Source organism: Ranitomeya imitator, chromosome 6, assembly GCF_032444005.1.
Source record: "Ranitomeya imitator isolate aRanImi1 chromosome 6, aRanImi1.pri, whole genome shotgun sequence".
Taxonomy (NCBI): Eukaryota; Metazoa; Chordata; class Amphibia; order Anura; family Dendrobatidae; genus Ranitomeya; species Ranitomeya imitator.
In genome coordinates, this window is record NC_091287.1 from 548,205,500 (window position 1) to 548,230,304 (window position 24,805).

The window sequence follows — 24,805 nt, forward strand, 5'->3', positions numbered from 1 at the left end:
TTTCTCGTTAGATATAAGCCTAGTTTGTTAATGGGATTATATCAGGCCAGAAACCAGCCCTGGTAGCATAGGAAGTTAAATCGAGAAATGTGGATTCGTGGATCGAGATAAGAGAGAAGCCAAAGGTTAAATTATATACTGTATTTAATCACCTTAAGGGAACACTACACAATACACTATATACACGATGGTTAAACATATATAATAGTCAGATATGCAAATATAGATAGTGGTAGGACATAAAATATTAAACGATACTCTCTGCCTGGTCTTCTGTTTTCTTTGAGTCTTCGATATTCTCATCCTCAGTGTTCCACTCAACTTCAGTCTTTTACTCTGTTCGACTTTGGGCTTTCTGTCCTCTCATTTCTCATCTTTGATCTTTGGGACCTCACGATGGTTCCTCATAGGGTATGACACATGTCGTACTAAAAATCAAAAGAGTACAAGAGATAAGAGAAAAAAAACAAAAACTCAAAAAGAGCAGAAGACTGGGCAGGGTGCTGCAGTAACGTGACAGGTGGAGGGTTGAATCCTAGAATACTATCCTTTATTATTTTTTTAAAGCCATTTTGGTCCTGCAAAGAATATTGTAAATTTGCAAATGCAAACCCTGAATTTTATGGTTTTCAGGAGAACTTAAGAAAACATTTGGATTCTGAATAATTCATTACATTATCTCTAGTTTCTACAATAGAATATGTGCAACATTTAACCCTTTCCCGACCTTTGACGCCACGTAGGCGTCATAAAAGTCGGTGCCAATCAGACCTGTGACGCCTATGTGGTGTCATGGAAAGATCACATCCCTGCAGATCGGGTGAAAGGGTTAACTCCCATTTCACCCGATCTGCACCCGTGGCTACGATCGCTCTGATTGGCTGTTGAAAGTGAAACTGCCAATCAGAGCGATTTTTAATATTTCACCTAAAAAACTGGTGAAATATTACAATCCAGCCATGGCCGATGCTGCAATATCATCGGCCATGGCTGGAAACACTGATGTGCCCCCACCCCACCCCACCGATCGCCCCCCCAGTCCTCCAATCTGTGGTCCGCTCCCCTCCGTCCTGTGCTCCGCTCCCCCGTCCTCCTATCCGCTCCCCCTTGCTCCAATCCCACCCCCCGTGCTCCAATCCAACCCCCCTGCACTCCGATCCACTCCCCCGCACTCCGATCCACCCCCCATGCTTCAATCCACCCCCCCATGCTCCGATCCACCCCCCGTGTTCCGATCCACCCCCCTTCTCCGATCCAACCCCCCGTGCTCCGATCCACCCCCCGTGCTCCCTTCCCCACGCCATCATACTTACCGAGCCTCCCGAGGTCCGTCCGTCTTCTTTCTTGGGCGCCGCCATCTTCCAAAATGGCGGGCGCATGCGCAGTGCCGGCAGATTTGTTCCAGAGTGAATTTTGATCACTGTGATAAAACCTATCACAGTGGTCAAAATAAAAAAACAGTAAATGACCCCCCCCCTTTGTCACCCCCATAGGTAGGGACAATAATAAAATAAAAAAAAAATTTTTTCACTAAGGTTGGAGTTAGAACTAGGGCTAGGGTTAGGGTTAGGGTTAGGGTACGGTATGTGCACACGTATTATGGTCCTCTGCGGATTTTTCCTCAGCGGATTTGATAAATCCGCAGTGCTAAACCGCTGTGGATTTATCGCGGTTTTTCTGCGCATTTCACTGCGGTTTTACAACTGTGATTTTCTATTGGAGCAGTTGTAAAACCGCTGCGGAATCCGCAGAAAGAAGTGACATGCTGCGGAATGTAAACCGCTGCGTTTCCGTGCAGTTTTTCTGCAGCATGTGTACAGCGATTTTTGTTTCCCATAGGTTTACATTGAACTGTAACCTCATGGGAAACTGCTGCCGATCCACAGCGTTTTCCGCAGCGTGGGCACATACCTTTAGAATTAGGCTATGTGCACACGGTGCGGATTTGGCTGCGGATTCGCAGCAGTGTTCCATCAGGTTTACAGTACCATGTAAACATATGGAAAACCAAATCCGCTGTGCCCATGGTGCGGAAAATACCACGCGGAAACGCTGCGTTGTATTTTCTGCAGCATGTCAATTCTTTGTGCAGATTTCGCAGCGTTTTACAACTGTTCCTCAATAGGAATCCGCAGGTGAAATCTGCACAAAAAACACTGGAAATCCACTGTAAATCCGCAGGTAAAACGCAGTGCCTTATACCCACGGATTTTTCAAAAATGGTGCTGAAAAATCTCACACGAATCCGCAATGTGGGCACATAGCCTTAGGGTTAGGGTTGGGTTGGAATTAGGGTTGTGGTTAGGGTTAGGGGTGTGTTGAGGTTAGGGTTGTGGTTAGGGGTGTGTTGGGGTTAGGGTTGTAATTAGGGTTATGGCTACAGTTGGGATTAGGGTTAGGGGTGTGTTGGGGTTAGTGTTGGAGGTAGAATTGAGGGGTTTCCACTGTTTAGGCACATCAGGGGTCTCCAAACGCAACATGGCACCACCATTGATTCCAGCCAATCTTGTATTCAAAAAGTCAAATGGTGCTCCCTTACTTCCGAGCCCCGACGTGTGCCCGAACAGTGGTTTACCCCCACATATAGGGTACCAGCATACTCAGGACAAACTGCGCAACAATTATTGGGGTCCAATTTCTCCTGTTACCCTTGAGAAAATAAAAAATTGCTTGCTAAAACATCATTTTTGAGGAAAGAAAAGTGATTTTTTATTTTCACGGCTCTGCGTTGTAAACGTTTTGAAGCACTTGGGGGTTCAAAGTGCTCAACCCATATCTAGATAAGTTCCTTGGGGGGGTCTAGTTTACAAAATGGGGTCACTTGTGGGGGGTTTCTACTGTTTAGGCACACCAGGGGCTCTGCAAACGCAACGTGACGTCAGCAGACCATGCCATCAAAGTCTGCATTTCAAGTCACTACTTCCCTTCTGAGCCCCGACGTGTGCCCAAACAGTGGTTTACTCCCACACATGGGGTATCAGCGTACTCAGGAGAAACTGGACAACAACTTTTGGGGTCCAATTTCTCCTGTAGCCCATGGGAAAATAAAAAATTCGGGGCTAAAAAATTATTTTTGAGGAAAGAAAACGTATTTATTGTTTTCACGGCTCTGCGTTATAAATTTCTGTGAAGCACTTGGGGGTTCAAAGTGCTCACCACATATCTAGATAAGTTCCTTTTGGGGTCTAGTTTCCAAAATGGGGTCACTTGTCGGGGGTATCTACTGTTTAGCCACATCAGGGGCTCTGCAAACATAACGTGACGCCCGCACAGCATTCCATCAAAGTCTGCATTTCAAAACGTCACTACTTCACTTCCGAGCCCCGGCATGTGCCCAAACAGTGGTGTACCCCCACATATGGGGTATCAGCGTACTCAGGAGAAACTGGACAACAACTTTTGGGGTCAAATTTCTCCTGTTACCCTTGGGGAAATAAAAAATTGCGGGCTAAAAAATCATTTTTGAGAAAAGAAATTTTTTTTTTTATTTTCATGGCTCTGCGTTATAAACTTCTGTGAAGCACTTGAGGGTTCAAAGTGCTCACCACACATCTAGATTAGTTCCTTTGGGGGTCTAGTTTCCAAAATGGGGCCATTTGTGGGGGATCTTTAATGTTTAGGCACATTGGGGCTCTCCAAATGCGACATGGTGTCCGCCAAAAAAAAAGCCAAATGGCGTGCCTTCCCTTCCAAGCCCTGCCATGCGCCCAAACAGTGGTTTACTCCCACATATGGGGTATCCGCGTACTCAGGACAAACTGGACAACAACATTTGTGGTCTAATTTCTTCTATTACCCTTGGCAAAATAGGAAATTTCAGGCTAAAAAATCATTTTTGAGGAAAGAAAAATTATTTTTTATTTTCATGGCTCTGCGTTATAAACAGAGAAGCATCTGGGGGTTTAAAGTGCTCAATATGCATCTAGATAAGTTCCTTGGGGGGTCCAGTTTCCAAAATGGGGTCACTTGTGGGGGAGCTCCAATGTTTAGGCACACAGGGTCTCTCCAAACGCGACATGGTGTCCGCTAACGATGGAGATAATTTTTCATTCAAAAAGTCAAATGGCGTTCCTTCCCTTCAGAGCCTTATCATGTGCCCAAACAGTGGTTTACCCCCACATGTGAGGTATCCGTGTACTTAGGAGAAATTGCCCAACAAATATTAGGATCCATTTTATCCTGTTGCCCATGTGAAAATGAAAAAATTGAGGCTAAAAGAATTTTTTTGTGAAAAAATAAGTACTTTTTCATTTTTACGGATCAATTTGTGAAGCACCTTGGGGTTTAAAGTGCTCACTATGCATCTAGATAAGTTCCTTGGGGCGTCTAGTTTCCAAAATGGGGTCACTTGTGGGGGAGCTCCAATGTTTAGGCACACAGGGGCTCTCCAAACGTGACATGGTGTCCGCTAAAGAGTGCAGCCAATTTTTCATTCAAAAAGTCAAATGGCGCTCCTTCCCTTCCAAGCCCTGTTGTGCGCCCAAACAGTGGTTTACCCCCACATATGAGGTATCATCGTACTCAGGACAAATTGGACAACAACTTTCGTGGTTTAGTTTCTCCTTTTACCGTTGGGAAAATAAAAAAAATTGTTGCTAAAAGATAATTTTTGTGACTAAAAAGTTAAATGTTCATTTTTTCCTTCCATGTTGCTTCTGCTGCTGTGAAGCACCTGAAGGGTTAATAAACTTCTTGAATGTGGTTTTGTGCACCTTGAGGGGTGCAGTTTTTAGAATGGTGTCACTTTTGGGTATTTTCAGCCATATAGACCCCTCAAACTGACTTCAAATGTGAGGTGGTCCCTAAAAAAAATGGTTTTGTAAATTTCGTTGTAAAAATGAGAAATCGCTGGTCAAATTTTAACCCTTATAACTTCCTAGCAAAAAAAAATTTTGTTTCCAAAATTGTGCTGATGTAAAGTAGACATGTGGGAAATGTTATTTATTAACTATTTTGTGTCACATAACTCTCTGGTTTAACAGAATAAAAATTCAAAATGTGAAAATTGCGAAATTTTCAAAATTTTCGCCAAATTTCCATTTTTATCACAAATAAACACAGAATTTATTGACCTAAATTTACCACTAACATGAAGCCCAATATGTCACGAAAAAACAATCTCAGAACCGCTAGGATCCATTGAAGCGTTCCTGAGTTATTACCTCATAAAGGGACACTGGTCAGAATTGCAAAAAACGGCAAGGTCATTAAGGTCAAAATAGGCTGGGTCATGAAGGGGTTAATTACATGATATCAGAAACTACTAAGGGATCTTTTAGTTTGAGAACCCTCGCTCCATACGAAACCCAGAAACCCAGACATGCAGGGGTGTATCAGGGGCTCAGCCGGGGCATGTTCCCTAGGCCTGGTCTTCTGTTTTCTTTGGGTCTTCGATATTCTCATCCTCAGTGATCCACTCAACTTCAGTCTTTTACTCTGTTCGACTTTGGGCTTTCTGTCTTCTCATTTCTCATCTTTGATCTTTGGGACCTCACGATGGTTCCTCATAGGGTACGACACATGTCGTACTAAAAATCAAAAGAGTACAAGAGATAAGAGAAGAAAAACAAAAACTCAAAAAGAGCAGAAGACTGGGCAGGGTGCTGCAGTAACTGGACAGGTGGGGGGTTGAATCCTAGAATACTATCCTTTATTATTTTTTTAAAAGCCATCTTGGTCCTGCAAAGAATATTCTAAATTTGCAAATGCGAACCCTGAATTTTATGGTTTTCAGGAGAACTTAAGAAAACATTTGGATTCTGAATAATTCATTAACTTATCTCTAGTTTCTACAATAGAATATGTGCAACATTTAATTACATGATATCAGAAACTACTAAGGGATCTTTTAGTTTGAGAACCCTCGCTGCTTCTGAAACACAGAAACCCAGACATACAGAGGTGTATCAGGGGGGCAGCCGGGGCATGTTCGCCAGGCACACCCGGCAGGTTGGCACAGTAGGGCCACCTAAGGCGATGATCCGAAGTGTCTGCCCCGACAGCTGGATTCTGCAGTCCCCCAGATTGGGAGTCGGCAGCTCTCCGAACAGGCTGTCAAGCTGATAGCCGACTTCGAGAAACTGCATGAGCCCAGTGATCAATTGTATCCTTGCCTTTCAGACGCGAGTACAACTGAAGCTCTGACCACCAGGTCAGAGACACATCAGCAGCATGATCAGTTCATGTGATCACACTGCTGACGTCATTCACCAGCGCAAAGAGCATTGGTGGTAAGTGTTCCATGTTAATGGAGCTGAAGACACGGAAGATGGTGAGGAAATTTAGTGTAACAGGGCTGGGGTATTTACTGCTTGGGGGTTACTGCCCAGGGTGGTATTTACTGTGTGCCTTGGGTATTACTGAGTGTGGAGGGTATATATAGTATGAGTGGGGATGTATTTACTGTGTGTGGGCTATTTACCTTGTGTGGGGGTGTATTTACTCTGTGGGGGGATTTACTGTGTATGTGTGGGGTGCATTTACAGTGTGTATTGGGGTATTTACTGTGTGTGTGAGGAGTGTATTTACTGTGTTGGGGTGTATTTACTGTGTGTATGGGGGTGTATTTACTGTATGTGGGGGTATTTACTTTGTGTGGTGGGGTATTTACTGTGTGGGGGGCATGTACTGTGTGTATGTTTCGGTATTTACTATGTGCATTGGGGATTTACTGTGTGTGGGAGGTATTTAATGTGTGTGGGGGTATTTACTGTGTGTGGGGGTATTTACTGTGTGTGGGTGGGAGATATTTACTGGGAGGGGGGTATTTACTATGTGTTGGGGGTATTTACTGTGTTGGTGGGGTGGTATTTACAGTGTGGGGTGTAGTTACTGTATGTGGGGGTATTTACTGTATGTAGGGGGTATTTACTGTGTGTGTGGGAAGAAATTTACTGTAACCGAGCTGGTGGAGATTTAACGTCATTGGAGAAGTTAGTGTAAAAGAGTGATAATTTGAGGACACAAGTTTGAGGAGCAAACGAAGGGACAGGTGCAGACACAATATGGGGAGCAGGAGAAATTTGAAGACACAATATGAGGAGGAAGGGGTGAGATGGAGAGTATGCATGGGGGATAGGTGCAGACATAGTATGATGAGTGGCAGTATGGGTGCGGACACAGTATGAGGAACGAGGGGAAAATGTATGCGGACACAGTATGGGGAGCAAGGGTGATGGGATGGGTGCAGACACAGTATGGGGAAGTGAGTTGGTAAATGTTCCCGTTGGCATCTTCTCATTGTTGGAGAAACAATCCATTACGGGATGAAAGCAGAACGTTGTGAAAAAAAAAAAACATAAAAGCCACAAGTGGAACCTTTTTGCTTTTATTCATTATTGCAGTTACGTTGGCACAGAGCATTTAACAGATGGCCTGAAATTTCACCACCGCAATCTGCTTGATTGATTACTGTCCAGGTTTCTTGCTTTTCTATTTTTTGCAAGTATCAAATTGAAAATTTCCCAACATTGGAGGATATATCAGACTCCCTGTCATGCGGTTGATGGCTTGACACGAGCTCTGACATTTCCTATTGAGTCTGAACATGTATGAGCTTGTTCATAGATTAAACAGTATCGAGATAAAAATAAAATCCGAACACCTCATCTTCCATCTGGTTCGCTGCTGAATATTTTACTTGAAACCAACTAGGGGACTTCTCGGTAGCCTCGAGCCATGCAAATTGGAAGCAAATCTGCCAATTTTATTAGCTGACGTCCAAGCCATGCAAGGATAATTAGACCTTGGAGATGGCATGTTTAACCCCTAAATCTTCTACTTAGCACATGTTACGTTAATATTGGGTTGATGATATGTCTTTCTGGAGCGGCCAAAAAATAACACAGTGGTATCGGAGGCCGCAAAGCAAAATAAAGGATTGTTTATGGACTTAGAGGCCTCGTTCGAATTGTAACATCTGTTAATGTGCAGCTACCATCTGTGAAGAAGCCTTTATGGCTAATGAATATGCCCCACTCCTTCGCTTCTAAGTTTCCTAGCTGATATACCAGGCCAGGCAAATTTTTGCAAAAAAAAAAAAGTAAACTTGCGATGAAGTCATGTGGTGGGTGCATATCAAATAGTTTCTGCGTATTCAGGGACTACAGGATAACTTTATTATTGATTGAAGTGATTTTCGGACTAAGCTTTTATGTGTGTGTGTACACTAGTTCTGGCCGTGATATGATCGTAGCCTTTCTTTTTCAGCAGTTTGCCACTCTAAAGAGCCTATTTCTAATCAGTTGTCTCAGAGCTAACATGTGGAAACTTGCTGATAACATATCTCTCATTCACAGGACACACAGACATGAGGACATGAAGGATACCTGCCTTCCTGTCTTTTTATAGCACATGTTCAAAAGTATCAGCAGTAGTGAGCTGTGTAACTGTGAATCCAGCACTTACTAGAAAGCGGTAGCACAGGTCTGTGAGTGTGCCCTCATCTTTCTCATTCAAGACTTCAATTACTATTATTTAACTGCCTTCGGCCCAATCTCGAGCCATGGTGACTTGTTGGATGAATGCTCTGCAGGAAAATCGATTTTGTGCAAGTCTAGATAGGTCCGCCAGAGTAGTGTATCATAGAGAGATAATCAAAAATACTAAATATGACATTCCTTTTATTCCCAAATTTCTCAAAAAATATAAATAACTCTTTATTAATTATCCTGATTGTATGAAGCTATCAGGTTGCTGATCTTTCTCTTCTCCTTGTTCTTTCTATGTTTCCAACCATGATGTCCTTCTGCAGTGATTGCTCTCTTCGAATGATGTGTCCAAAGTAGGCAAGTCGTAGCTTGGTGATCCTTGCATCAAGTGACATGTCTGGCTTGATTTGTTCCAATATTGATTTGTTTGTTCTTCTTGGCAACTATGGAATTGAAAACATCCTTCCCCCGCACCACATTTCGAAGGTGTCAATTCTTCTTCTGTCTTATCAAGACTTCAATCTGCAGCTGGAATCTTATATATTTGTACCGATATGGTCAAAGTTGTGTTTAAAAAAATTAAACATAAATTATTTGTACAATACATATGTACATACTTCTTTCTCCACATATGAGCCACTTCTTATTTTCCCCTCTTCATTTTTGCTCTTAAAAATTGATGAACTGCCACCTCACTGAGGTGTCAGATTACAGCTGCCCAAGACTTCAATAGGCGGATATAATCTGACACCTCAGTGAGGTGACAGTTCATCAGTTTTTCAGAGTGAGAATGAAGAGAGTAATTGAGAAGTGGCTCATAAGCTTTAAAAGAAATACATTACAATTGATTTATGCAAAGTTCAAAGAAACAAAAACAATGGTCACCATACGTGTACAAACAGATATGATCAATGAGGGCTCCTCTCCATTTTTACAGATCTTGAGTACATAGTATATCATTGTATTTACTCTTTTGGATTCTTAGAAGATTCCAACACCATGATCATCCATAACAAAAGGAAACAGAAGCGTTTCAAAGTATGAACAGCTCTTATTCATTGCCTATGTTCTAGGACTAAGAGCTCTTCCTGTCCCGAAAGTCCATTACAAGTTGTTGTTCCAATGGAAGAGGACAATTGTAGATGGCTGCTCTCAAGTTTTGAATTTATTCCCAAACATTTCTGACCCTTTTACTCAAGGTTAAGTCCAAGTGGTAGTTGGTTACTGGGTCTTGCAACTGGGCTTTTCTTCACCCAGGGCAAAGGTTCAGTTTTGTGTCTGACCTCTATAGTCTAGCCAAGGCAAAATGGCTTCTTTTAATCCACCATCACCGAGCACCGGATGCCCCCTTAACTATCCAGAATCCTCTGGCACAGTTGCGGACAACTCTGATCTTGATTACAACAATCTCAATGGTCAACGACCCTACTGATGAGATTTTCCATGATTGTTGAGGTGCAACAATCATCCTCTCTGTCCCTGATTTGGTGAAATAGTCACATTATATAACTCTGTCCTATAAGAGTACATCTGCCATCGTAGGTTGCTTCATCTGGGAAGATATTTTGAGGTGCACCTCAGCACAGGAAATCTTTAGATAGAAGCGAATCCATACATTGCAAATCTAATTAGTTGAATTTTTGGAAATTCGGTGGACTTGGTGAATTAGAAAAATTTGTTATTGAATGTCCAACACTATTTTACATGATGTAGAGGATTTCATCAGCCAGAGAAGAAACACCAGGGTGCGACCCGCCGGGCTTCCCCATTATGCTTTGTAGCTATCACATTACATAATACAGCACAGTGAATCAGAAGACACTATCATAGTCTGTGTAAAAGCAGAAGCAGGGAATGCAGCAGCTTTTTTGGGGAAACTAGAGAGTGAGATGACATCACAATTCACAACTTAGCCCTAGAGTTAGGGAGGAAAAGACCAAAACACTGAAGAAACTGTATAAATATGCTAACTGAAATAGCCAGAGGTTCGGATGTGGCCCGCGGGAGGCACCTTCCCCAGGTCTGGGTTAATGGGTAGTAACTGTTCTTCACTGTTGTTAACATATTCATTATGTAAACTAGGGGGCAGGTCACTGATGGATCCATGACCTGTCAGAAGCAATATCTAAGCAGAGCACCATATGAAGACCCCCCCCACAGGCCACCCCAGGGCACGAGCATATCATTAACTCAAAACTGAAAATAAAGATTACACAACAACCACAAGACAGATTTCATCACCAGGCGTCATTGTAATCAGTATAACGGCGCCGACCAGACACTGTGTAACAATTAAGTACAAAGGAATCTAATTGGGATAAAACGGAACTGAGACCAAAGCTGAAGGCAAACAAGTGTATTTAACAAAATAAGAAATGGAACCAAAACTAACAGAAAACTTCCTGCAATAGTAACAAAGTGCTCAGCACAATATAGAAATGAACAGCAAACTGACTGCTAATACGCACAAATCCAGCAGTAATGTGAAGCGAGAGTAAGTACGGCACTTAAAGTAGAAGTCCAGCAATAATATAAGCAAGAGTGCACACAGCACTTAACATAAAGTCCAGCAATAATATGAGCAAGAGTGCGCACAGCACTTAACATAAAGTCCAGCAATAATATGAGCAAGAGTTCACACAGCACTTAACGTATAAGTCCAGCAATAATATGAACAAGAGTTCACACAGCACTTAACGTATAAGTCCAGCAATAATATGAGCAAGAGTTCGCACAGCACTTAACATAAAGTCCAGCAATAATATAAGCAAGAGTTCACACAGCACTTAACGTATAAGTCCAGCAATAATATGAACAAGAGTTCACACAGCACTTAACGTATAAGTCCAGCAATAATATGAGCAAGAGTTCACACAGCACTTAACGTATAAGTCCAGCAATAATATGAGCAAGAGTTCACACAGCACTTAACGTATAAGTCCAGCAATTCACAGGTGGAGCATATAATGTACAGGAGGTTACTAAGTGTACCTTTAGGGCTGAATAGTCCCGCTCAAGTCCAGCACTGCAGCCCACACAGAACACAGTCCAAGAAGTGATAACGATGTCAGAATCTCTTACTGACCACAGCAGCACTTCTAGAGAAGAGTAGCTCCACACTAGAAGTCCACACAATAAGTAGAACCGGTCAGGATCAGAAAGTCGCACAGGAGGCTGAAGGCAGTGGAGGGGCAGAGCACAGAGAAACGAGCAGCAGAAGCAGCAGCAGCAAGCCTAGAAGCAGACCAGGAGGAAGCTTACAAGCCAGCAGAAACAAAATACTCAGGCAAGGAGGAACTTCTGAGCAGGACTTAAATAGCAGGACAGACAGGAAGTTCCAGGACAGGACGAAGCACAAGACTCCATCTTGGACAAGGGCAAACAGGCTCAAAGGAAAATCCAGAATCCTTACACACTGTAGCTACTGTGCACAATCCTGTGACAGGGTTTCCTTTAATATTGAGAAGAATTAAGGTCATCCTATTGGTTCGGCCTCCAAAACAGTCACATCTCTCATGTGACCCCTCAGGAAAATGAAATGCCCACCCCTGCATAAACCCATAGACAGATATGTAGAGGAGACTTGGTCATTACTAACATCGTGTTAGATTCAGTCTTAGGACATTTCGGAGCACTACAAATGTGTTTTTGGGGCATTTGGAGCACCTGTGGATTGCTGCAAATCAAATTTTGTGGAAAAGTTTGGCAAAGCTAACAAATTCAAATTTCAGAAGATTCATTAATTGATTCTTTTGATGACTGGGGGCAACTGGGGCTGACACAATGGGTCAAAGATTTGTCGTTGGCCCTTTTATGGGGACAAAATGGAACAATTCCCAAACTAGAGCCCAAAGGCAGTCATGGATCACCAGCTCCTTCTCACTATGCTCCGCTCCATAGGCCTCAAGGACACTGCCCTCTCCTGGTTCTCCTCCTACCTCTCTGACTGCTCCTTCACTGTATCTTTTGCCGGCTCCTCTTCCTCTCCTCGTCCCCTTACTATCGGGGTTCCGCAAGGCTCAGTCCTAGGCCCCCTCCTCTTCTCTCTTTACACGGCCCCTATTGGACAAACAATCAGCAGATTTGGGTTACAGTATCATCTCTATGCTGACGACACCCAATTATACACTTCTTTCCCCGACATCACCCATACCCTAATTCAAAATACTAAGGATTGTCTGTCTGTAGTCTCTAACATCATGTTCTCCCTCTATCTGAAACTAAATCTCTCCAAAACTGAACTACTTGTGTTTCTCCCTTCTACTAACCTCCCTCTACCCAACATCGAAATTACCCTGGAGGGTTCAACCATAACTCCCAAGCAGCATGCCCGCTGTCTTGGGGTCATATTCGACACCGAACTTTCCTTTACTCCCTATATCCGATCACTCACTCGCTCTTGTCACCTGCATCTTAAAAACATCTCCAGAATCCGACCTTTTCTCACCTTTGAAACTGCTAAGACTCTTACTGTCGCTCTTATTCATTCTCGTCTGGACTACTGCAACTGTCTTCTGATCGGTCTCCCTCTTACCAAACTTTCTCCTCTCCAATCCATCTTGAATGCGGCAGCCAGGGTCATATTTCTGTCCAGCCGCTTCACCGATGCCTCCATCTTGTGCCAGTCATTACACTGGCTACCCATTCGCTACAGGGTCCAGTATAAACTCATCTCTCTCACCCACAAAGCTCTCCGCAGTTCTGCACCGCCTTATATCTCCTCTCTCATCTCCATCTATCGCCCTACACGTGCCCTCCGTTCTACAAATGACCTAAGACTAACATCCCCCGTAATCCGAACCTCGCACCTCCGTCTCCAAGACTTCTCTCGTGCTGCGCCAGCTCTCTGGAATGCACTTCCTCAGACGATCAGACTGATACCTATCCCCGACCTATTCAAGCGCGCTTTAAAAACCCATCTCTTCAAACAAGCCTACCACATCAACTACTCAGTAAACTAACTTTGCCCTGTTCCCCCCTTCCAAATACTACTATGAATCTGCACCCTACTATTCATCTGTCTCCACACCCTCCATGCACACGATAACTGCACTTGTTCCTTGACTATTGCACTTAAACACACGGGTTGATGACCGGATCATGCAGCTTTATATGAAAATCCCTATTTATTATAATTGCCAGACCTGAAATAACAAGCACTTTTCACCTATTGTGTACCCCCATTTCCTTGTAGATTGTAAGCTTGCGAGCAGGGACCTCACCCCTAATGTCACTGTTTAATTGTCTTAACTTATACTGAATTTATTGTCTTTACATGTCCCCGCTTAATTGTAAAGTTCTGCGGAATATGTTGGCGCTAAATAAATAAAAAATTATTATTATTATTATGTTTTTTCTCAAGCTGTTTTCCAACAGAACAAAGCCCAACCTGAGCCTAAACGCCAGGAAATGGTTAATGCAATATCTGCAGAGAAAGAAATTCTACAATTAATATCCACACGTTGCTAATTAGTATATGGAAGGAGTAGGGAACAGCATGCACCTAAGTCCTGAATGTGTAATTTCTGAGCATGATAATTAAACGAGCTTTGACACAACGGAGAAGCCGCCATCGTCTATGGATCATTTCATTATTTCATAACGTTAGGACCTATAGATTAAAGCGAATATTTAGCACTGTCGCCCCGGTTCATACAGACCTGACACAAGGGGTAGTGTTCTGTCCCGATCAATCACTCCTCCGACTTCTGAACTAGCATAAAACGAGAGCTAAATGAGCACCAATTAGGTAATAATAGCATTCCGCTTGCCTTGGAAGTGCACAGAGATGATAGGATGTAAGGTACTATTAAAGAACAAATTATGGTTATTACTGCCATAACTCAAGTACCAGCGTTTAATGGCCTGATTTAAATCACTCGAATGCCTTACTTTATGGAAATTCATTAGTTAGACTTTCTATGGGTTCCCATATACTCGATTCCCTGCTTGTATCTACCATCCCTTTAAGTGAAAGACTTTAAGAGGGTGACCTGAATTCCAAAAGAGGACTCCCCCTGTCCACAGGTTATGTGTCGTATTACAGATCATTACCATTCAACTAGATGAAAAAGAACTGTAATACCAGATGCAACCTATAAACTGGCGTGTGGCGCTATTTCTGCATGAAATCAGCCATGGTTTCTAATCCTTTTAACCCCTTATCATGTCCACCACAAGCCAGGCGCAGGTGTATAGAGATTCACGCACGGCAGGAGCCTCTAATAACAGCTTGCTCCGATTGCTGCTGTTAACGCTTTAGATGCTGCTATCAATATCTGACAGTGGATTCTAAGTCGTATTAATTTGGTTGCGCACCATCTCAGGTGCCCATTGAACCCCTCATCCCCCGCAATGGTTTCACAGGGCACTGAGAGTTTGCAATGGTAATGGGGGTCTGCTGTATCCCCCCCCCCCCCCCCCCCCATGGCTGCAATCTCAGTACTCTGTGAAGCCCATCCACAGGCTGAGCTTCATGGGAGACTATGATTTTCAGTAGGTATTGCAGCATTACAGGATTCAAGTATATAGAACAGGAAGGTTCACGTAAGTCTCTTAAGAGGGCTAAAAAAATGCATAGTAAAAAAAAATAAAAGTTTGAATCTTCCAGTGTAATATTAAAGAAATAAAAAAAAGTCTGATCTATAAAATATAAAATAAACATAAACACCATAATAAACAATAAAGATCAAAATGTCAGAATTACATTTTTTTTAAATCCCGCAACGCCCTAAAAAATGCAATCAAAAGCCGTCCAAATGCTGTACATGCCTCAAAATCATATCAACAAAAGCACAAAAGCAACAACATAGTTCACAGAAACAAAGCCTCATGCAGGTCGATAAAGCAAAACATAAAACATTTACGAATCTCAGAAATCTCAGAAAATGGAGCCGCAAATCAATCTTTTTCACAAAGTCGAACATTTTTTTAATCATCAAAATATATAAAACCTACACAAGTTTAGAATCTCTGGAATCGTGCTGATGTGAGGAATCATGGTAGCAGTTCATATTTACCACAGAATGAATACCGTAGAAACAAAACTCAGCCGTTTCCCTGCAAGATTAAGTGATTGTTCAAGGAAACAGCATACACACCAACACGGCACACTAGGGTAAAAGCCACAACTAGAGTTGAGCGACCTTGACCTTTTTGGAGTCGAGCCGGGTTTCGCGAAACCCGACTATCTCAAAAGTCGGGTCGAGTGAAATCGGCCGATTATGACGTAAAGTCGGGATCGACCGAAACACGAAACCCAATGCAAGTCAATGGGGCAGCATAGTCGGCAGTGAGTGGGGGCCAGGAAAACATCTAGAGTGCCCATTTTAATGTCAAAACCATCCATTCTTTTTAATGAAGCTTGTCAAGCGTAATTTACCTTATAATAATTGGAAGGCATTTGAAATTGGGGGTCATTTGGCTAAAGTTGTGGTGGGTAGGGCTGGTTCAAGTAATTAGTGGGCCCAGGAAATCTGGACCACGTCACGGCAGTGGAGCAGGGAGAGGTAAGTATTTCAACTTTGCAAGTGCTGTGAACCTGAGCAAGCAGGGGGGGCCCACTCGTTGGCATTGGCACTGGCACAGGGCCCCTCAAAGTACAGCGGTGTGTTTGCACGGCGGGGGCGCCTCCCACCGGCAGCAACACTTTTGCGTACCATGAGAGGCCCTGTGCCAGTGACATCGCCAACTAGTATTCCTCCCCCCACCTGATGAAGGAACCTGCACTTTCATCTGCACCTTCCTGTTTGTCCCCGTGTAAGGTGGTATGGTATGCGGGAAGGGGGACCTGACTTTCAGCAGGGTCACAATCTTGCAGTGTAGCGTGCACGGGAAATGTTGCGTTATGGGTCAATGTACCAGCAGACTCATCTATCACTGGCTGGGCAATGGGCAGGATGAGGAGGAAACACAGATATAGGCCCAAAGAATAAAGTGGGCTAAATGCAGTTCAAAATTGGTAACACAGGACTAATCAGGGGGCATTGCAGTGGAGGACAACTGGAATGAGAGGCTGACACAGAGAGTAGGCCCAAATCAGTAAGTAGTCGAAATGCAGTTCAAAATTGGCAACAGTAGTAAACAGGCGGCACAGCTTTGTTCAGTGGAGGAGAACAGCAAGGAGTGGCAGACACCGATAGTAGGCCCCAACCCAACTAGTAGGCCAAATGCAGTCTAACATTAACAACTACTTAACGAGCGCCTGAAAACGGAATTTCAGGACAGGAAACCAGGAGAACAGCAAGGAGCGGCAGACACCGATAGTAGGCCCCAAACCAACTAGTACGCCAAATGCAGTTGTTCCGTTTAACCACAATTTAATGAGAGCCTGAAGATAGAAGTTCAGGAAAGGCAACCTGGAGAACACCTTGGAGTGGAACACACCATCTCTCTACACCCCATACCCAATTTGTAGGTCTAATGCAGCGTAGTTTCCAACAACTACTAAACGAGAGCATGATGATCGAAGCATTGGCGAGGAAACCTGGGGAACACCTTGGAGTGGAACACACCATCTCTCTACACCCCATACCCAATTTGTAGGCCTAATGCAGCGTAGTTTCCAACAACTACTAAACGAGAGCATGATGATCGAAGCATTGGCGAGGAAACCTGGGGAACACCTTGGAGTGGAACACACCATCTCTCTACAGTGGAACACACCATCTCTCGACACCCCATACCCAATTTGTAGGCCTAATGCAGCGTAGTTTCCAACAACTACTAAACGAGAGCCGGAAGATCGAAGCTCAGGAAAGGCAACCTGGAGAACACCTTGGAGTGGAACACACCATCTCTCTACACCCCATACCCAATTTGTAGGCCCAATGCAGCGTAGTTTCCAACAACTACTAAACGAGAGCCGGAAGATCGAAGAAATGGAGAGGAAACCTGGGGAACACCTTGGAGTGTAACACACCATCTCTCTACACCCCATACCCAATTTGTAGGCCTAATGCAGCGTAGTTTCCAACAACTACTAAACGAGAGCCGGAAGATCGAAGCAATGGAGAGGAAACCTGGGGAACACCTTGGAGTGTAACACACCATCTCTCTACACCCCATACCCAATTTGTAGGCCTAATGCAGCGTAGTTTCCAACAACTACTAAACGAGAGCCGGAAGATCGAAGCAATGGAGAGGAAACCTGGGGAACACCTTGGAGTGTAACACACCATCTTTCTACACCCCATACCCAATTTGTAGGCCTAATGCAGCGTAGTTTCCAACAACTACTAAACGAGAGCATGAAGATCGAAGCAATGGAGAGGAGACCTGGGGAACACCTTGGAGTGGAACACACCATCTCTCTACACCCCATACCCAATTTGTAGGCCTAATGCAGCGTAGTTTCCAACAACTACTAAACGAGAGCATGATGATCGAAGCATTGGCGAGGAAACCTGGGGAACACCTTGGAGTGGAACACACCATCTCTCTACAGTGGAACACACCATCTCTCGACACCCCATACCCAATTTGTAGGCCTAATGCAGCGTAGTTTCCAACAACTACTAAACGAGAGCCGGAAGATCGAAGCTCAGGAAAGGCAACCTGGGGAACACCTTGGAGTGGAACACACCATCTCTCTACACCCCATACCCAATTTGTAGGCCTAATGCAGCGTAGTTTCCAACAACTACTAAACGAGAGCCGGAAGATCGAAGCAATGGAGAGGAAACCTGGGGAACACCTTGGAGTGTAACACACCATCTCTCTACACCCCATACCCAATTTGTAGGCCTAATGCAGCGTAGTTTCCAACAACTACTAAACGAGAGCCGGAAGATCGAAGCAATGGAGAGGAAACCTGGGGAACACCTTGGAGTGTAACACACCATCTCTCTACACCCCATACCCAATTTGTAGGCCTAATGCAGCGTAGTTTCCAACAACTACTAAACGAGAGCCGGAAGATCGAAGCAATGGAGAGGAAACCTGGGGAACACCTTGGAGTGTAACACACCATCTCTCTACACCCCATACCCAATTTGTAGGCCTAGTGCAGCGTAGTTTCCAACAACTACTAAACGAGAGCCGGAAGATCGAAGCAATGGAGAGGAAACCTGGGGAACACCTTGGAGTGGAACACACCATCTCTCTACATCCCATACCCAATTTGTAGGCCTAATGCAGCGTAGTTTCCAACAACTACTAAACGAGAGCATGATGATCGAAGCATTGGCGAGGAAACCTGGGGAACACCTTGGAGTGGAACACACCATCTCTCTACAGTGGAACACACCATCTCTCTACACCCCATACCCAATTTGTAGGCCTAATGCAGCGTAGTTTCCAACAACTACTAAACGAGAGCCGGAAGATCGAAGCAATGGAGAGGAAACCTGGGGAACACCTTGGAGTGTAACACACCATCTCTCTACACCCCATACCCAATTTGTAGGCCTAATGCAGCGTAGTTTCCAACAACTACTAAACGAGAGCCGGAAGATCGAAGCAATGGAGAGGAAACCTGGGGAACACCTTGGAGTGTAACACACCATCTCTCTACACCCCATACCCAATTTGTAGGCCTAATGCAGCGTAGTTTCCAACAACTACTAAACGAGAGCCGGAAGATCGAAGCTCAGGAAAGGCAACCTGGGGAACACCTTGGAGTGGAACACACCATCTCTCTACACCCCATACCCAATTTGTAGGCCCAATGCAGCGTAGTTTCCAACAACTACTAAACGAGAGCCGGAAGATCGAAGCTCAGGAAAGGCAACCTGGGGAACACCTTGGAGTGTAACAAACCCTCTCTCTACACCACGGAAGGGCTGATTCTTAGGAAGGAAGGCTGTCGGAAAGAAGCAGGGCGCGTCCGAGGGTGATTATATTCTTATTAGGTATATACTCACCCTCGGACGCGCCCTGCTTCTTTATTTGTAATGAATGTTTATTTGCAATGTGGTTTTGACTTACTCTATTTTTTTGGTAAATAATGATTTTATTATTTTCATTGTTTTGCATCTTCTTGGCAATAATATAAAGAAGACGCGACAGGACAACACTCGGTGGATGCCATATCTGTGTTTAAAATTGAAAAAACCTTTCAGTTAACTACTTGCAGGAGAAAGTTATTGTAGCTGGTGGCCATTTTTAGTACTGTACCAGATTTTTGTTGTATGTGTTTGTTTTTAATGTTAAAATGTCTGCATTTGATATCTCTCCAGTATTTTCTTTTTTATAAGCAAAATACGGTACTTATTTTTATATTTTCTGATGTTGGTTCCAGGGGTACACGGGCAGCAGTGGTGTGGTCAGTGGAGGCCTAGTGGAAGGAGTGACCGCAGACAGGCATCGAAGGCCTAAAATAATAACACATGGCTGTAGGCAATTTTAAATTGGTTCCAGGGGTACACGGGCAGCAGTGGTGTGGTCAGTGGAGGCCTAGTGGAAGGAGTGACCGCAGACAGGCATCGAAGGCCTAAAATAATAACACATGGCTGTAGGCAATTTTAAATTGGTTCCAGGGGTACACGGGCAGCAGTGGTGTGGTCAGTGGAGGCCTAGTGGAAGGAGTGACCGCAGACAGGCATCGAAGGCCTAAAATAATAACACATGGCTATAGGCAATTTTAAATTGGTTCCAGGGGTACACGGGCAGCAGTGGTGTGGTCAGTGGAGGCCTAGTGGAAGGAGTGACCGCAGACAGGCATCGAAGGCCTAAAATAATAACACATGGCTATAGGCAATTTTAAATTGGTTCCAGGGGTACACGGGCAGCAGTGGTGTGGTCAGTGGAGGCCTAGTGGAAGGAGTCACCGCAGACAGGCATCGAAGGCCTAAAATAATAACACATGGCTGTAGGCAATTTTAAATTGGTTCCAGGGGTACACGGGCAGCAGTGGTGTGGTCAGTGGAGGCCTAGTGGAAGGAGTGACCGCAGACAGGCATCGAAGGCCTAAAATAATAACACATGGCTGTAGGCAATTTTAAATTGGTTCCAGGGGTACACGGGCAGCAGTGGTGTGGTCAGTGGAGGCCTAGTGGAAGGAGTGACCGCAGACAGGCATCGAAGGCCTAAAATAATAACACATGGCTGTAGGCAATTTTAAATTGGTTCCAGGGGTACACGGGCAGCAGTGGTGTGGTCAGTGGAGGCCTAGTGGAAGGAGTGACCGCAGACAGGCATCGAAGGCCTAAAATAATAACACATGGCTATAGGCAATTTTAAATTGGTTCCAGGGGTACACGGGCAGCAGTGGTGTGGTCAGTGGAGGCCTAGTGGAAGGAGTCACCGCAGACAGGCATCGAAGGCCTAAAATAATAACACATGGCTGTAGGCAATTTTAAATTGGTTACAGGGGTACACGGGCAGCAGTGGTGTGGTCAGTGGAGGCCTAGTGGAAGGAGTCACCGCAGACAGGCATCGAAGGCCTAAAATAATAACACATGGCTGTAGGCAATTTTAAATTGGTTACAGGGGTACATGGGCAGCAGTGGTGTGGTCAGTGGAGGCCTAGTGGAAGGAGTGACCACAGACAGGCATCGAAGGCCTAACATAACAAAAATGTCAATACAATGGTATTGTCAGTGGCAGGCATTGAAGGATGTCAGCGCATAGACTAAACATTGGTGGAGCTGTGAGATAATTTTGCAAGTGGTAGAGCACTGTTTGAGCTGGGGTGGGGGGAAACTGTCTTGTGGCCGGCGGTACAGGCCCAGGGCCCCTCATATTACAACGGTGTGTCTGACGTTGGGTGCGCACCACCACCGCCAGAGACACTTTATTGTACTAGGAGGGACCCAGTGGCAGTGCCGTCGACCAAAAGCGGGCTCACCCACCTCTTCAGACAAACTGCACTCTCACGGGTGCTGTCGCCAAGTGTCGATACCACGGCCCCATGTGGGGAGTTTGGCCATTTAGTGAGGTGTAAACATGTCATATGCTGGACAATCAGGTGCAGAAAATTACGAGATTGGAAAAGGCATTCAGAATAGTCCACAGGCAAGACCTTTTCATAGGAAAGCTAGGTGTCAGCCGGGCAAGGTGGGGCAAAAGATTTCGAAATCCAGTTGTGGTTCATTTTAATGAAGGTTAGATCATCTACATTTTGGGTAGCCAGACGAGTCCTTTTTTCTGTTAGTATTGCAGCACTGAATACTCTTTCTGATAGGACACTTGCTGCCGGGCAAGCAAGCTCCTGCAATGCATATTCTGCCAATTCTGGCCAGGTGTCTAATTTTGATGCCCAGTAATCAAATGGGAATGACGGTTGAGGGAGAACATCGATAAGGGATGAAAAATAGTTTGTAACCATACTGGACAAATGTTGTCTCCTGTCACTTTGAATTGATGCTGCAGTACCTGTCCTGTCTGCGGTCATAGCAAAATCACTCCACAACCTGGTCAGAAAACCCCTCTGGCCAACGCCACTTCTGATTTCTGCCCCTCTAACTCCTCTGGTCTGCTGGCCCCTGCAGCTCGTGTGAGAACAATCACGGGCGCTGTGTGCAGGGAATGCCAGAAGCAAACGGTCAACAAGAGTTGATTGTTTGGTTGCTAATATTAGTTCCAAGTTCTCATGTGGCATTATATTTTGCAATTTGCCTTTATAGCGAGGATCAAGGAGGCAGGCCAAGCAGTAATCGTCATCATTCATCATTTTAGTTATGCGTGTGTCCCTTTTGAGGATACGTAAGGCATAATCCGCCATGTGGGCCAAAGTTCCAGTTCTCAAATCTGCGGTTGTGCTTGGTTGAGGGGCAGTTTCAGGCAAATCCACGTCACTTGTGTCCCTCAAAAAACCAGAACCCGGCCTTGCCGCGTCACCAATTTCCAGTGGCCCCGGAAAAGCTTCCTCATTAAAAATATAATCATCCCCATCATCCTCCTCGTCCTCCTCCTCCTCTTCGCCCGCTACCTCGTCCTGTACACTGCCCTGGCCAGACAATGGCTGACTGTCATCAAGGCTTTCCTCTTCCTCAGCTGCAGACGCCTGATCCTTTATGTGCGTCAAACTTTGCATCAGCAGACGCATTAGGGGGATGCTCATGCTTATTATGGCGTTGTCTGCACTAACCAGCCGTGTGCATTCCTCAAAACACTGAAGGACACATGTCTTGAATCTTCGACCACTGCACACCTGACAACTCCATGTCTGCCATCCTACTGCCTGCCCGTGTATGTGTATCCTCCCACAAAAACATAACAGCCCGCCTCTGTTCACACAGTCTCTGAAGCATGTGCAGTGTTGAGTTCCACCTTGTTGCAACGTCTATGATTAGGCGATGCTGGGGAAGGTTCAAAGAACGCTGATAGGTCTGCATACGGCTGGAGTGTACGGGCGAACGGCGGATATGTGAGCAAAGTCCACGCACTTTGAGGAGCAGGTCGGATAACCCCGGATAACTTTTCAGGAAGCACTGCACCACCAGGTTTAAGGTGTGAGCCAGGCAAGGAATGTGTTTCATTTGGGAAAGGGAGATGGCAGCCATGAAATTCCTTCCGTTATCACTCACTACCTTGCCTGCCTCAAGATCTACAGTGCCCAGCCACGACTGCGTTTCTTTCTGCAAGAACTCGGACAGAACTTCCGCGGTGTGTCTGTTGTCGCCCAAACACTTCATAGCCAATACAGCCTGCTGACGTTTGCCAGTAGCTGCCCCATAATGGGAGACCTGGTGTGCAACAGTGGCAGCTGCGGATGGAGTGGTTGTGCGACTGCGGTCTGTGGACGAGCTCTCGCTTCTGCAGGAGGACGAAGAGGAGGAGGAGGGGGTGCGAACGGCTACAGCCAATTGTTTCCTAGACCGTGGGCTAGGCAGAACTGTCCCAAACTTGCTGTCCCCTGTGGACCCTGCATCCACCACATTTACCCAGTGTGCCGTGATGGACACGTAACGTCCCTGGCCATGCCTACTGGTCCATGCATCTGTTGTCAGGTGCACCTTTGTGCTCACAGATTGCCTGAGTGCATGGACGATGCGCTCTTTAACATGCTGGTGGAGGGCTGGGATGGCTTTTCTGGAAAAAAAGTGTCGACTGGGTAGCTCGTAGCGTGGTACAGCGTAGTCCATCAGGGCTTTGAAAGCTTCGCTTTCAACTAACCGGTAGGGCATCATCTCTAACGAGATTAGTCTAGCTATGTGTGCGTTCAAACCCTGTGTACGCGGATGCGAGGCTAAGTACTTCCTTTTTCTAACCATAGTCTCATGTAGGGTGAGCTGGACTGGAGAGCTGGAGATCGTGGAACTAGCGGGGGTGCCGGTGGACATGGCAGACTGAGAGATGGTGGGAGATGGTATTGTTGCCACCGGTGCCCTAGATGCAGTGTTTCCTACTATGAAACTGGTGATTCCCTGACCCTGACTGCTTTGGCCTGGCAAAGAAACCTGCACAGATACTGCAGGTGGTGCGGAAAATGGTGGCCCTACACTGCCGGAAGGGATGTTGCGTTGCTGACTAGCTTCATTGGCCGAGGGTGCTACAACCTTAAGGGACGTTTGGTAGTTAGTCCAGGCTTGCAAATGCATGGTGGTTAAATGTCTATGCATGCAACTTGTATTGAGACTTTTCAGATTCTGTCCTCTGCTTAAGGTAGTTGAACATTTTTGACAGATGACTTTGCGCTGATCAATTGGATGTTGTTTAAAAAAATGCCAGACTGCACTCTTTCTAGCATCGGATACCTTTTCAGGCATTGCAGACTGAGCTTTAACCGGATGGCCACGCTGTCCTCCAACAGGTTTTGGCTTTGCCACGCGTTTTGGGCAAGATACGGGCCCGGCAGATGGAACCTGTTGCGATGTTGATGCCTGCTGCGGCCCCTCCTCCTCCGCTTCAGAACTGCTGCCGCCTGCACCCTGTTCCCCCAATGGCTGCCAATCGGGGTCAAGAACTGGGTCATCTATTACCTCTTCTTGTAGCTCGTGTGCAACTTCGTCTGTGTCACCGTGTCGGTCGGTGGTATAGCGTTCGTGATGGGGCAACATAGTCTCATCAGGGTCTGATTCCTGATCATTACCCTGCGAGGGCAATGTTGTGGTCTGAGTCAAAGGACCAGCATAGTAGTCTGGCTGTGGCTGTGCATCAGTGCACTCCATGTCAGATTCAACTTGTAATGGGCATGGACTGTTAACTGCTTCACTTTCTAAGCCAGGGACGGTATGTGTAAAGAGCTCCATGGAGTAACCCGTTGTGTCGCCTGCTGCATTCTTCTCTGTTGTTGTTTTTGCTGAAGAGGACAAGGAAGCGACTTGTCCCTGACCGTGAACATCCACTAACGACGCGCTGCTTTGACATTTACCAGTTTCACGAGAGGAGGCAAAAGAGCTAGAGGCTGAGTCAGCAAGATAAGCCAAAACTTGCTCTTGCTGCTCCGGCTTTAAAAGCGGTTTTCCTACTCCCAGAAAAGGGAGCGTTCGAGG